Raw genomic sequence first — 10,529 nt, 5'->3', positions numbered from 1 at the left:
GACAGTTTGCCGGCATCGAATTATCTAGACTGAAGAAAATCCTAGACTGAAGATAAGGTGTGAGTGTGGAGCCCATATGCTTACTTGGCTCTGTGATTTGGCCCCCTCCTATGTCTTGGAGGAAGGATTGTCCATCTTGCGTCTGCCCTTTTCCAATTCTCAGCCTCCCAATTCAGGATCAAATGTGGCCCTGGGGCTTTCAATTTTCAGGGGAGCCTAGAGTGCTCATGTTGACATCAACCACTACTGTGAAGACAATTTATGGCTTTTCTTCTTTGTCATCCTTACAGCCAGGACGTGTCCCAGATATACTGAGAGTGACTGGTCATCTCAGCCAGTGCCCCTAAGCACAGCACTTACAGGCCTGGGAGCAACATAGATCAGAGCGGACAGAAGACAAGACCTTAGGGCTAAGAACAGCAATGTCTTAAGAAACCCGTGGGAGTTCACACATCACTATACCTACAGCAGGCCTGCCTGCAAGCTCTGATCTTTCTTAAATTAAGATCTAGAGAGATATACACATACAGAACATATATATGCATGCATGCACACATACATACAAAATGCATTCATACATGCACACATTTACAACACGTTTTCATATATATGTATGCACAGTATGTACATACACACACCACCATGCATATGTACAAATACAACACATGTGCACCATACATACATGTATGCATATGTGCATAGAGCATGCACACATCACACAATAGACTCATGCATACATATATACTGCAATAATTTGGGCCGCAAGTATCCCCAAAGGTCAGTGTATTCCAGGCTTGTTGCTCAGATTGGTGCATTAAAGGGCCAGTGGAAACTCTACCTGGGCCTGGAAGGAGGTTTTAGGGCATTTAAATCTACCCTAGGCCTTGATGGGCACAGTAAGATGCCATTTTTATTCTCTCTCTTTCATGATTTCACACCCTGGTCATGGGATGAGCTGCTTTGCCTCAGCACACGCTCCCTCCATGAAGTTTTGCCACAAACCCACAGTCAATAGGACCCACTGATCAGGAACTGTATGAGCCACATAAATATTTTGTTCATTATACTCTGATTGCCTTGGGTATTGGCGTATTTGCAGAAAGATAATACATGTGACTTACACATAATATGCAGACATACATATGAAGATTTATACATACATTTTTAACTTACAATGTACACATATGCATCATCCTACACATCCATACCAACACACATATACATATATACACAAAGCAAAACATGCCTACACCTCAGAGTTACCAAAACACCACATACATACATACATACATACATACATACACATACATATATAATTATACATACATACCAACAGCCACATACATGCACAGAGACAGACACATGCATACAACACACAGCATACATGGTATACAACACACACAGGCATGTTTAGGCACCATAAACACGCATGTATACAAACAACACACACATGAATATGCATATACAGTCATAAATACATACAGATGTGTATGTACATAGATACATACACATGTGTATAGTCACAGACATGCATGTACATACCAATACATGTATTACAATGCACACACACCTGCATACTTGCACATACATATATATATGCACATAGATACACACACTCACATTCATATTCACATATGTACATACCTTACATGCATGTACAATGCATATATGTGTGCACATATGCATACACACACATAAACACGGAGCACACATACCTCTTAAGTGTGGTTTGTTGAATTATCACAAATGGTGCACACCCGTGTATCTGGCCCTAAAGAAGACAGCATTGCAGCAACTGGCCTTGGTCTGTTTTGGGCTATGACCAGGTCATGTTTATCCTGGCTTGTTCAATGTTTTGCTCTGCTTTACGGGATCAGTTGGGCTCTCCCATCCAGGGACCTGAACTCTAGTGCCACCCGCAGAAGTCCCACGTGCCTAGCATCAGGTGGTTAGACCACACTGTACTCAAGTCTCAGGCCTATCTGGTGGGAAGATACCTTGTTCAGTCATGGTCCCTGCTGGTGGCCATCATGGAGGTCTCAGAGCTTATCTCATTAAAACAGTGGCTCTCAACCTGTGGGCTGTGACCCTTTGGGACTCTAGTGACCCTTTTACAGGGAGCACCTGAGACTATCAGAGAACAGATATTTACACTATGATTCATAACAGCAGCAAAATTACAGTTAGGAAGTAGCAGCAAAAATAATTTTAGGGTGGGTGGGGGTGTCACCACAACATGAGGAACTGTATAAGGAGTCACAGCAGCAGGAGGGTTGAGAACGGCTGCTTTAAAGAGGGCTGCCAAGAACCACATGAGAGGGAGGTGCTGGGGTGGGGCTAAGTAGAGAAGTAAAGTGTCTTCTCAGACAGGAATGAGGCTCACTGAGCCATCACAAGGGCCTGAAGGCTATAGCTACCAAAGATGGGTCACAGATGTCAGAGTTGCCTTCAAAACATAGACCTACATGGTCTCAATAAAAATAAGTGATCAATATGTGAGCTGATGGATATGCTAATATCGTTTACATATATTAAAACTTCCCATTGCCTTTTTTTTTTTTTTGAATACAAATGTTTTATTTAACAGTTGCAGGTCATCCCAGGGCAGGGCTAAGGAGTGGATATCCAGAACCCAGCAGCAAGGTCAGCGCAACCTCCGAGCTTCTCTTTCTGACTCCAACAGGGTGAGCACATCACCCTCTCGAACAGGGCCTTTGACATTTCGGATGATAGAGTGGCTGGTGTCATCCATAAATTCCACTCGCACCTGCGTTCACTGTCTCTGCGAACCGGTCCTGCCCAGCACTTTAGTTACCCTAGCCAGCTTGATGGGCTGCACATGACTCGTGTCCACGATGGCGGCAATCTGGCAGAGTTCCCATTGCCTTCTTACATGTACAGAATCATTAGTCAATTAATATGATTAATTAATATAATACTAATAATAATAGTTAAAAATGAAAGAACAAAACTGTATCCAGATGAGTTTTAACAAGAAGAAAGGAAGGAAGGAAGGAAAAGAAAGAAACCCAGCCCCACACTATACAACTGGCTCTCCATCACCCAGGAAGGGCACACAAGCCCTCTCTAGATCCCTTGCAATGGCCCCATTTTCTTTTCCTCTGAAGGCAGACAGTGTGGACAGATGAGCCTATGTAACTGGATCTATGAGCTTGTAACTGGATCTCAGAGAAGAGTTGATCAGGTAGAAGCAGCAATGTTCAGAAACACTCAGATGTTGTATTCCACAGAGAGCTTCAAAAACACTGCACTTCAGCTGAGAGTCTGGGATCAGAGCTGAAGTACCTGTTACTTGCTCTGAGCCTAGCTCCCGACACTGTGCAGACCTGGATCCAGCACCTTTGTGAAACATGCTGCAAAATGCTGGGGTCTCCCTCACACTACCCTATGGAGATAGCAAGCACAGACAAACAAGTCCCTCCCTTCTGCCCATAAACCATCAGCACATGGTTTATAACTGAAAAGAAATAAAATTATGTTCAGGCTCTAGTTTCAAGAGTTTGAAAGATGTGATTTTATTTTTAGCATCTCAGTAGGAGGAGAATAGACATCATGTAGAATTCCGGTCCAACAGAATCAATCACAACTTGAGGTACAGATATGTCAGATATGCCAAAACAAGACCTCAAATACCTCAAATACGTTTTCTTTTTGTTTTGTTTGTTTTGTTTTGTTTTTATGCCTGATATAAGTTCTTGTACATCCCGTCTCCTAGGACCAAACCTGCCTCTCCCTCTGGCTTTAAGACAAGATTTTATACCCAACAGTAATAGCCCATACAGTGGGTTCTGTAACCAAAGACAATAAAGTCAAGAAAGAATCATCACTGTTAGAAACATCCATGAATCAGCCTGATGGAAGATTGCCTAAACCCTGTACATATCAGCAGTTGATACCCAATGCCCACCCCACCACATGGGATGAGGAAACCCCACATATCTCCCCTTGTTGATAGATACTCCTTGTGATTAATAATACTATCTGTTCACCAAGAACTAGAGTCATCTAGGAGGCAAACCCTGGGAATGTCTGTGAGAGAGTGCCCAGATTCAGTTCACTGAAGCAGGACTGCCCGTGCTAACTGTGAGCAGGAACATCCCATGGGCTGGGGGCCTGGACTGAATTAAAGGAGAAAGAGGTGAGCAGCAGCTTTCGCCACTCTCCACTGCCTGACTGAAGATGTGATGTGACCAGGGACCTCACGGTCCAGCTGCTATGACTTCTCTGCCCTGGTAGTCGATGAGCCAAAAGGAACCCTTTCTCCCTTAAAGGGCCGTTGAGCAATGAAACAACTTTAAAAAGTAAATGTAAATTAATTGTCTAAAACAACACAGCAGATGGAACTCTGAGGAGGGCGAGTTTGGAAGTCTGCAGGATCCCTGAGAGGCTTTGAGGAGCAGTCAAATGCCTCAGAGGGTGTGATCAAAAAAGTGCGTACTATGGGGCAGCTCCTGGCAGCAAACTGAGGCCCTGTGAGACACACCTCATGGGACTGGCAGGACTCAGCTTCCCGGAGCTGCAGCCTCTGCAGAGAGCAGGGTGGTATCCATCCTTTGAGACACCCACCTAGTCTCCGAAATGACGGCATCATAGCTGCTGTTGCAACAGGGAGCTCATTAGAGCCAATACTGATGGTACTCATTCTGTGGCGTTAGGTCACACTCAGCAGAATCTGGGACTCCGGGATATTTGTGTTTGCTCAATATGTAAGCACTCGGCAGGGACTGGGGGTGGATATCTGATGTCAATAATGAGGCTTGTGCTGCTGAGATAGTCACATCGCAGACGGCATTAGCACTTCGGTGGAGTACTTCTGACAGCTGAGGCTGCCGTCTGACTGGGGAGTGAGAGTTGAAAGTTTTCTCTCTGGGTAATCAAAGGGCTGGGAAGGACTAACCCTAGCACCCCATGCAGGTCCTGAATCTCATCAAACATCACGTCACTACTGAGACCGAGGCCCCCTGAGGGATTTGGGGGCTCTTCGATGTTCCTCCCATCCCAGACACACCATCAGTCCGGTGGGAAGATAGGTTTCAAGAGATCAAACACAAGCACAGAACCATGCGGAATTCAGAGGAGGTTCCGCAGAGCCGGCTGCATTTCATCCAGAACTTGGAATGTAAAATGGCCAGAGAAAGTGAGGAAGGAAGTTATAACCCAAAGGAGCTGACTCAGACAGACGGTCAAGGTCACCTCCCACCGAGGACTGGCAGGGACCCTGTCTGGTGAAGCAGATCTGGGATGCATGTCACTGTGGAAAAAACAGAATGGGAGCCTGCAGTCATCTCAACATAGCCCATAAAAGATGCCACTTCTGCCCCCAAACTAGATAAGCTCCAAGCGTCAGTTACGTAAGGCTGTAATCCCAGAAGAAAAATCTTGAGAGAAATGTGGACTGAGGAGGCCTGGGCTAGCGAGGAAGGGAGTAAAGACCTAAGACCTGGGCTATCTAGGTGATCGTTTGGGTTAAGAATCTCTGTGTGCTAATGGGGCTTTTGAAACTCTCGGAGGCTTGCTTACTTCCTGAGAGGCACGGCCTTCCTTCTAGGAGAGGATGCATTTATTTAGAAGAAATTGCTACACAACAACGTCTCTCAACATGGATGTGTACACACTCCACGTGACCCTGGAGGACTAATTCCACAATTAATAAAGGATCTGCCAAGTGGGTGGCCGATTAGGTGGCTCAGCTGGTAAGGGGCACTTTCCATCGAGTTTTGGAAATTGAATTCCGTCCCTAGGACTCACGTGGTAGAAAGAAAGAACTGACTACAGAGAACTGTCCTGGGATCTCCACACATGCGTCTTGGCATATATATATATATATTCCCACGCAAAATAAATAAATGTAAAAAAAATAGAAAGAACAGAAAGGCTCCTTTTTATATGTTAAGTGGAAGTTCGTGTAGGTATCTCTCAAAGAACTGTTCAGAATCGCATCAACAAGGAGTTCTAGGGAAAAGAGAAGAGAGTGTCAACCTTGATGTCGCTGAGAGTCCCTAGTGTGTGGTGACACAAAAGTAAGTTTACTTTTAGTGCTGTCCTTGAGCACTGGGCAGAGAAAGAAACCCTTAGGTCTCTGCTCAGAACAGAACGCCCCGCCCCACCACGCCCATCTATGATGCCCCGCCCCCACCACGCCCATCCATGGTGTACTGTGGGCTGGAACCTCTTTCACAGGGAATCCCAATATAACTTCATCCATAGCATCTTTCATATCAAAGTTTCATGAAACTTAAGCCCACTGTCTCCAAAGTACAGCAGCCCATCTCCGGCACAAAAGTTGCAGCAACTCAGAGTTGTGACTTTGAGCCAAAAAAACACCGTCCTTCTCGGTCCATATGGAGTGCGAGGCACACACAGGCTGAGTTCCGTTCCCGGCACCCACTTGGCGCTTACAACTTGTAACTCCAGCTTCGGGGAATCTGATGCCCTCCTCTGGCCTCCGTGAGCGCATAATCTAAACCTTTACAATACAGAGGAGATGGATATACATAAAGATGGCGAGACCATCGAATCAAATTGCCCACCTTTAGGTTCATGCGCACAGTTCGTGTGAAAATTATGGCCTCGTGCAGATGACCTCAGATCGTTAAGTCTGAATTGGTCTCAGAAACCATCGAGTATAACCATCTTACTGTGACGCTCAGGCACCGGTTGGACCTCATTTTATTCTTTGCTGAAATTTTATGAGGTCATTAGGATGAGAAATGTCGGCGCTCACGGGGAGGGTGGTTGTCTGAGTGCAGTTGATTTCCGGTTCTGCTTAGCTGGCTATGCCTGAGTTCCATTTATTAAGTCTGACCTATTCTGGCACCGTGGGCTGTGATCACACGGTCCTTTCCCCAGCCTCCCACAGGGACGTCGAGCCTAATGACATCGCTATAATGGTCAATTGCCACCTGACCCATCCTATCACAGGTCCTAAAGGACCTATCAGTTTGTGGAACACCTGAGACCCAGCAGGTAGCTTGGCTCCCACCTTTGAAAACGTAAGTTTGATTCTCAAATAAATTAAAATAATTTAAGTCACATTCCATAACCGACATAATCTGTAAACAAGGCTGGGCAGGAATGAGCCCTGGAGCTACGTATGTTCCTGTGAGTGATTCAGAGGAATGCTCACCGCCATGAGCTGTCGCCCAAAGTACCTGTGCAGATGGCTGCTCGGTGCATGGAGTTCAGGACACTGTAGAGGGAATACAAAGGCTTCATCATGTGTCCCGATGCACAGGGAGCAGAGAGAGGCTACCTCTGAGTGGACATTACCTCGTCCATGATAGAAGCTAAGGTAGACTGAAAGGCAGATGCCAGGGTGGCTGATTCTGTTTCTGCCTCTGCCCTGGTACAGTCTTAGGCCATGTTGTCTCCAAAGTTTTGTTATGCAAAAAGGGCTTGGAATAGCAAGGGCAAGAACCCACCAGTTCCATATGCACATAAACAAGTGCAAAGGTTATGAATAGGTCGTGCGAGTGAAGTGGACATCGAAAAGAGCCGTGCTGGGTGTCTGTGGCTGAGAGGGGAGGACGAAGCATGAAGCAGCAGTTCCCGTCACCATCAAACCCACGTCTCGCATCACCCCATGAGGCAGGATTAGGAGCCCTCTGCATAATAAAAAGCCTAAGATATTGGTTAGATATATTTTCTTATTCGGTTAAGTCAGCACCAGATACAGAGTGTGATTCAAACTCATCCTCATGGGTACCTTACTTAGGAACAAATTCCTCTGCAGAAAAGTACCTACTATGAACTTCCTATTAATGCTCTTGTAATGGTTAGAATTATCACCTTGACAGAATCTAGAGTCACCTGGGAGATGACTCTATGAGAATGTCTGTGGGGAAGTATCTTGGTTATATTGACTGAGGTAGGAAGACCTGCATACCATGGGTGGCTCCATTCCCTAGGCAGGGGATCCTGAGCTGTATGAATGGAGAAAGAGGGCCGAGTAGATACAAGCATTCACTATTCTCTTCTGACCACAGATACAATGTAACCAACTGCTTCAAGTTCTTGCTGCCCTCCCACAGAGTCTGTTCCTTGAACAGTGAGCTAGAATAAAGCCTTCCTCCCTTAAGTTTATTTTGTCAAACAATTTTATCACAGCAATAGAAATGAAACCATAACACTTGGAATGTACATGAGGACACCACTTAGGGGGTGTTTGGGATTAAACCCCAGGCCTGGTATATGTTACATAAGCACTCTACCACTGAGCTACACTCAGATCAGTCATATATATATATATATATATATATATATATATATATATATATATACATATAAACAATTGTGCAGAAATCCTTTCCCATATAGTTTCTGAGGATCTGGATTCGGGAAATGTCTTAGCTCCATGGTTCTGGATTTTGATGTCAGGTTGGGAAGTGACTTAACTGTAGACTCATCTGAGGATAGGGACCCTATTTCAAGGTGGTAAGCACACCTGTGCTGGCTGTTGGCTGGGGGTTCAGCTATGTTCCTGAGTGGTACTCCGCAGAGGTAAGTCAGTGTTGTGTTGTCATGGTGCTCGCTTCCTCAGAATGACCCAGAGGTTCAAGGAGAAGGTTTTATCAGAGACTCAAAAACCACAGAGCCTGTCAACCTTGAAACAAACATCCTGTCCACCTCCACACATGCTGAGGGTCTGAGTCAGGGCCAGAGCCTGAGCATCAAGCCTCCGAGCAGCATTACTCCTACACACACACACACACACACACACACACACACACACACACCCTCCAAAAGGAGATGACTCTGTTTTTCTTTGCCTGCTTCTATCGAACCTCCTATGTTCTCTGCGTCAGATGCAGAAATAACATCCATTATTCATTGCACGTGAGTTCAGGTTGCACACAATTCCCACCCAGTTCCTCTTCGAATGGGAGTCAAGCAACACCTCACTTATGCATGGTCAGGCTGAGCCTGACCTTCTGCAACCTACAAACTCTACCTCCAGGGCTGTGCTTCCTCACCCCATATGGTCCTGATTAGCCAGGGGTAGGAAGGGAGGCCTCGTGTGCATAGCCAGTGGGTACTTTCACTCTGGGTCATCCCGGGGTGAGTTCTTTCAGTCATGATCCACTTCAAGTCAGCTTTCACCTTTGAAGCACATGAATTACAAATAAGCTTGAAGGTTCTAATAAAACCCCAAAATACGGTGGCTGAAATAAGTTTGCTTCCCTTTGATCTAAGGTGGCCTGGGCTGGTGGAATACTCTGCTGTTTTGGCGCAGGCCTTTTAGCTCCAGGTTCTTGGAGCCATTATGGTTTCCTAGGTCAGATAGTGGGACCATCCCTTTCCTTTTCTAGGGCTTCATTGTTTCTTTTCTCACCGTATTGATCTTTTTAAAAGATTCATTTTATTTTTGTGTGCATGCATGTGCTTGGGAGGGGAGTGTGCACATGAGTGTAGTTGCCTGCGGAGGCCAGAAGAGGGCACCAGATCCCCCCAAAGCTGGAGTTAAGGCTGACGGCAGCCTCTGGACTAGGGTGCTGGGAGCTGAACTCAGGTCTTTTGCAAAGATGGCATCTGCTCTTAACCTTTGAGCTACCTGTCCATTCTCCGTCTCACCAGTTTCGTACTCAGTCACATGACCCTGACAAGTGTCAGAAGAGACTGAAAAACATGGCCGTTAGATGAGAACCAATGGGCTCCTATTCACAACAAGAAGAAAGATGAGTGGATGCTGAGGCAAGGTCTCAGCTGTCCCCTGGACCCTCGTATCCTCCCTTTTCATCTCCCAAAAGAATACATGGGCATTGCCAGGATACCGGTACCAGGAAGCACTCCCTACTGACCGACCACAGTAAAGGCACAGCTTCTCACAGTGGCCACAATGGCTAGCAGGCTCCGTCTGCAATACGTTTAGGTCTTTGCTCTTTAAATAAATAACCTCTTCAAAGACTTATCTTATTTTTACTCATGTGTCTGAGGTGGGGAGCAGTGTGTACTCAGGAGTGCAGTGTGCATGGGAGCCAGAAGAGGATGTCAGATCCCCCGGAGTCCCTGGGGGGTTGGAAGCCACCTGACATCAGTGCTGGGAACCAAATTTGGTTCCTCTGTGAAAGCAGCAAGTACTCAGCCACCAAGTTGTTCTCCTGTCCCAAACAATGTCTTCAAAGAAGCAACTGTGTGAGAGAGATGGCTTGCCCACTGTTCTTGCTAGTCAGTTTATGTGACATCCTGTTAGAATACAGAGCCGGAAATGCCTGGGCCCTTAGCTCTGCCAAAAGCTATATGACTCTCAGATGATTTACCTAAATGTTGGACGCCATCTTCCTCACCCCCTACAGCTAGTATGAGAGTCGACGAGTATATTTAATGGCGAATCTGTTACATAACAGAAACTCACAAGAGTCTTCCCCGTGAACTCCAGTTTGCTAACCTAAATATGGAGTTACGTCTGATGGGACTAAGGAGACAGGGGATCCTTCCAGAAGCTTCCACTGTTGCCTTTCCTCTCAGGGGCCAGCTACCCTGGCTATGATGACTTGAGCTGGGTTGAGAAG

The 10,529-nt window shown here is 45.9% G+C and overlaps 1 pseudogene; it reads right to left on the bottom strand.

Annotated features, from left to right (window-relative positions):
• Nucleotides 1-2,610: 2,610 nt before the first annotated feature.
• Nucleotides 2,611-7,299, bottom strand: LOC148000003 (small ribosomal subunit protein eS28 pseudogene; annotated as a pseudogene).
• Nucleotides 7,300-10,529: the final 3,230 nt, after the last annotated feature.

This window comes from Rattus norvegicus, chromosome 17 (genome assembly GCF_021556685.1).
Source record: "Rattus norvegicus strain SHRSP/BbbUtx chromosome 17, alternate assembly SHRSP_T2T, whole genome shotgun sequence".
Taxonomy (NCBI): Eukaryota; Metazoa; Chordata; class Mammalia; order Rodentia; family Muridae; genus Rattus; species Rattus norvegicus.
Note: the sequence above shows the minus strand (reverse complement) of the source record. Positions and strands in the feature narration are given on the sequence as shown.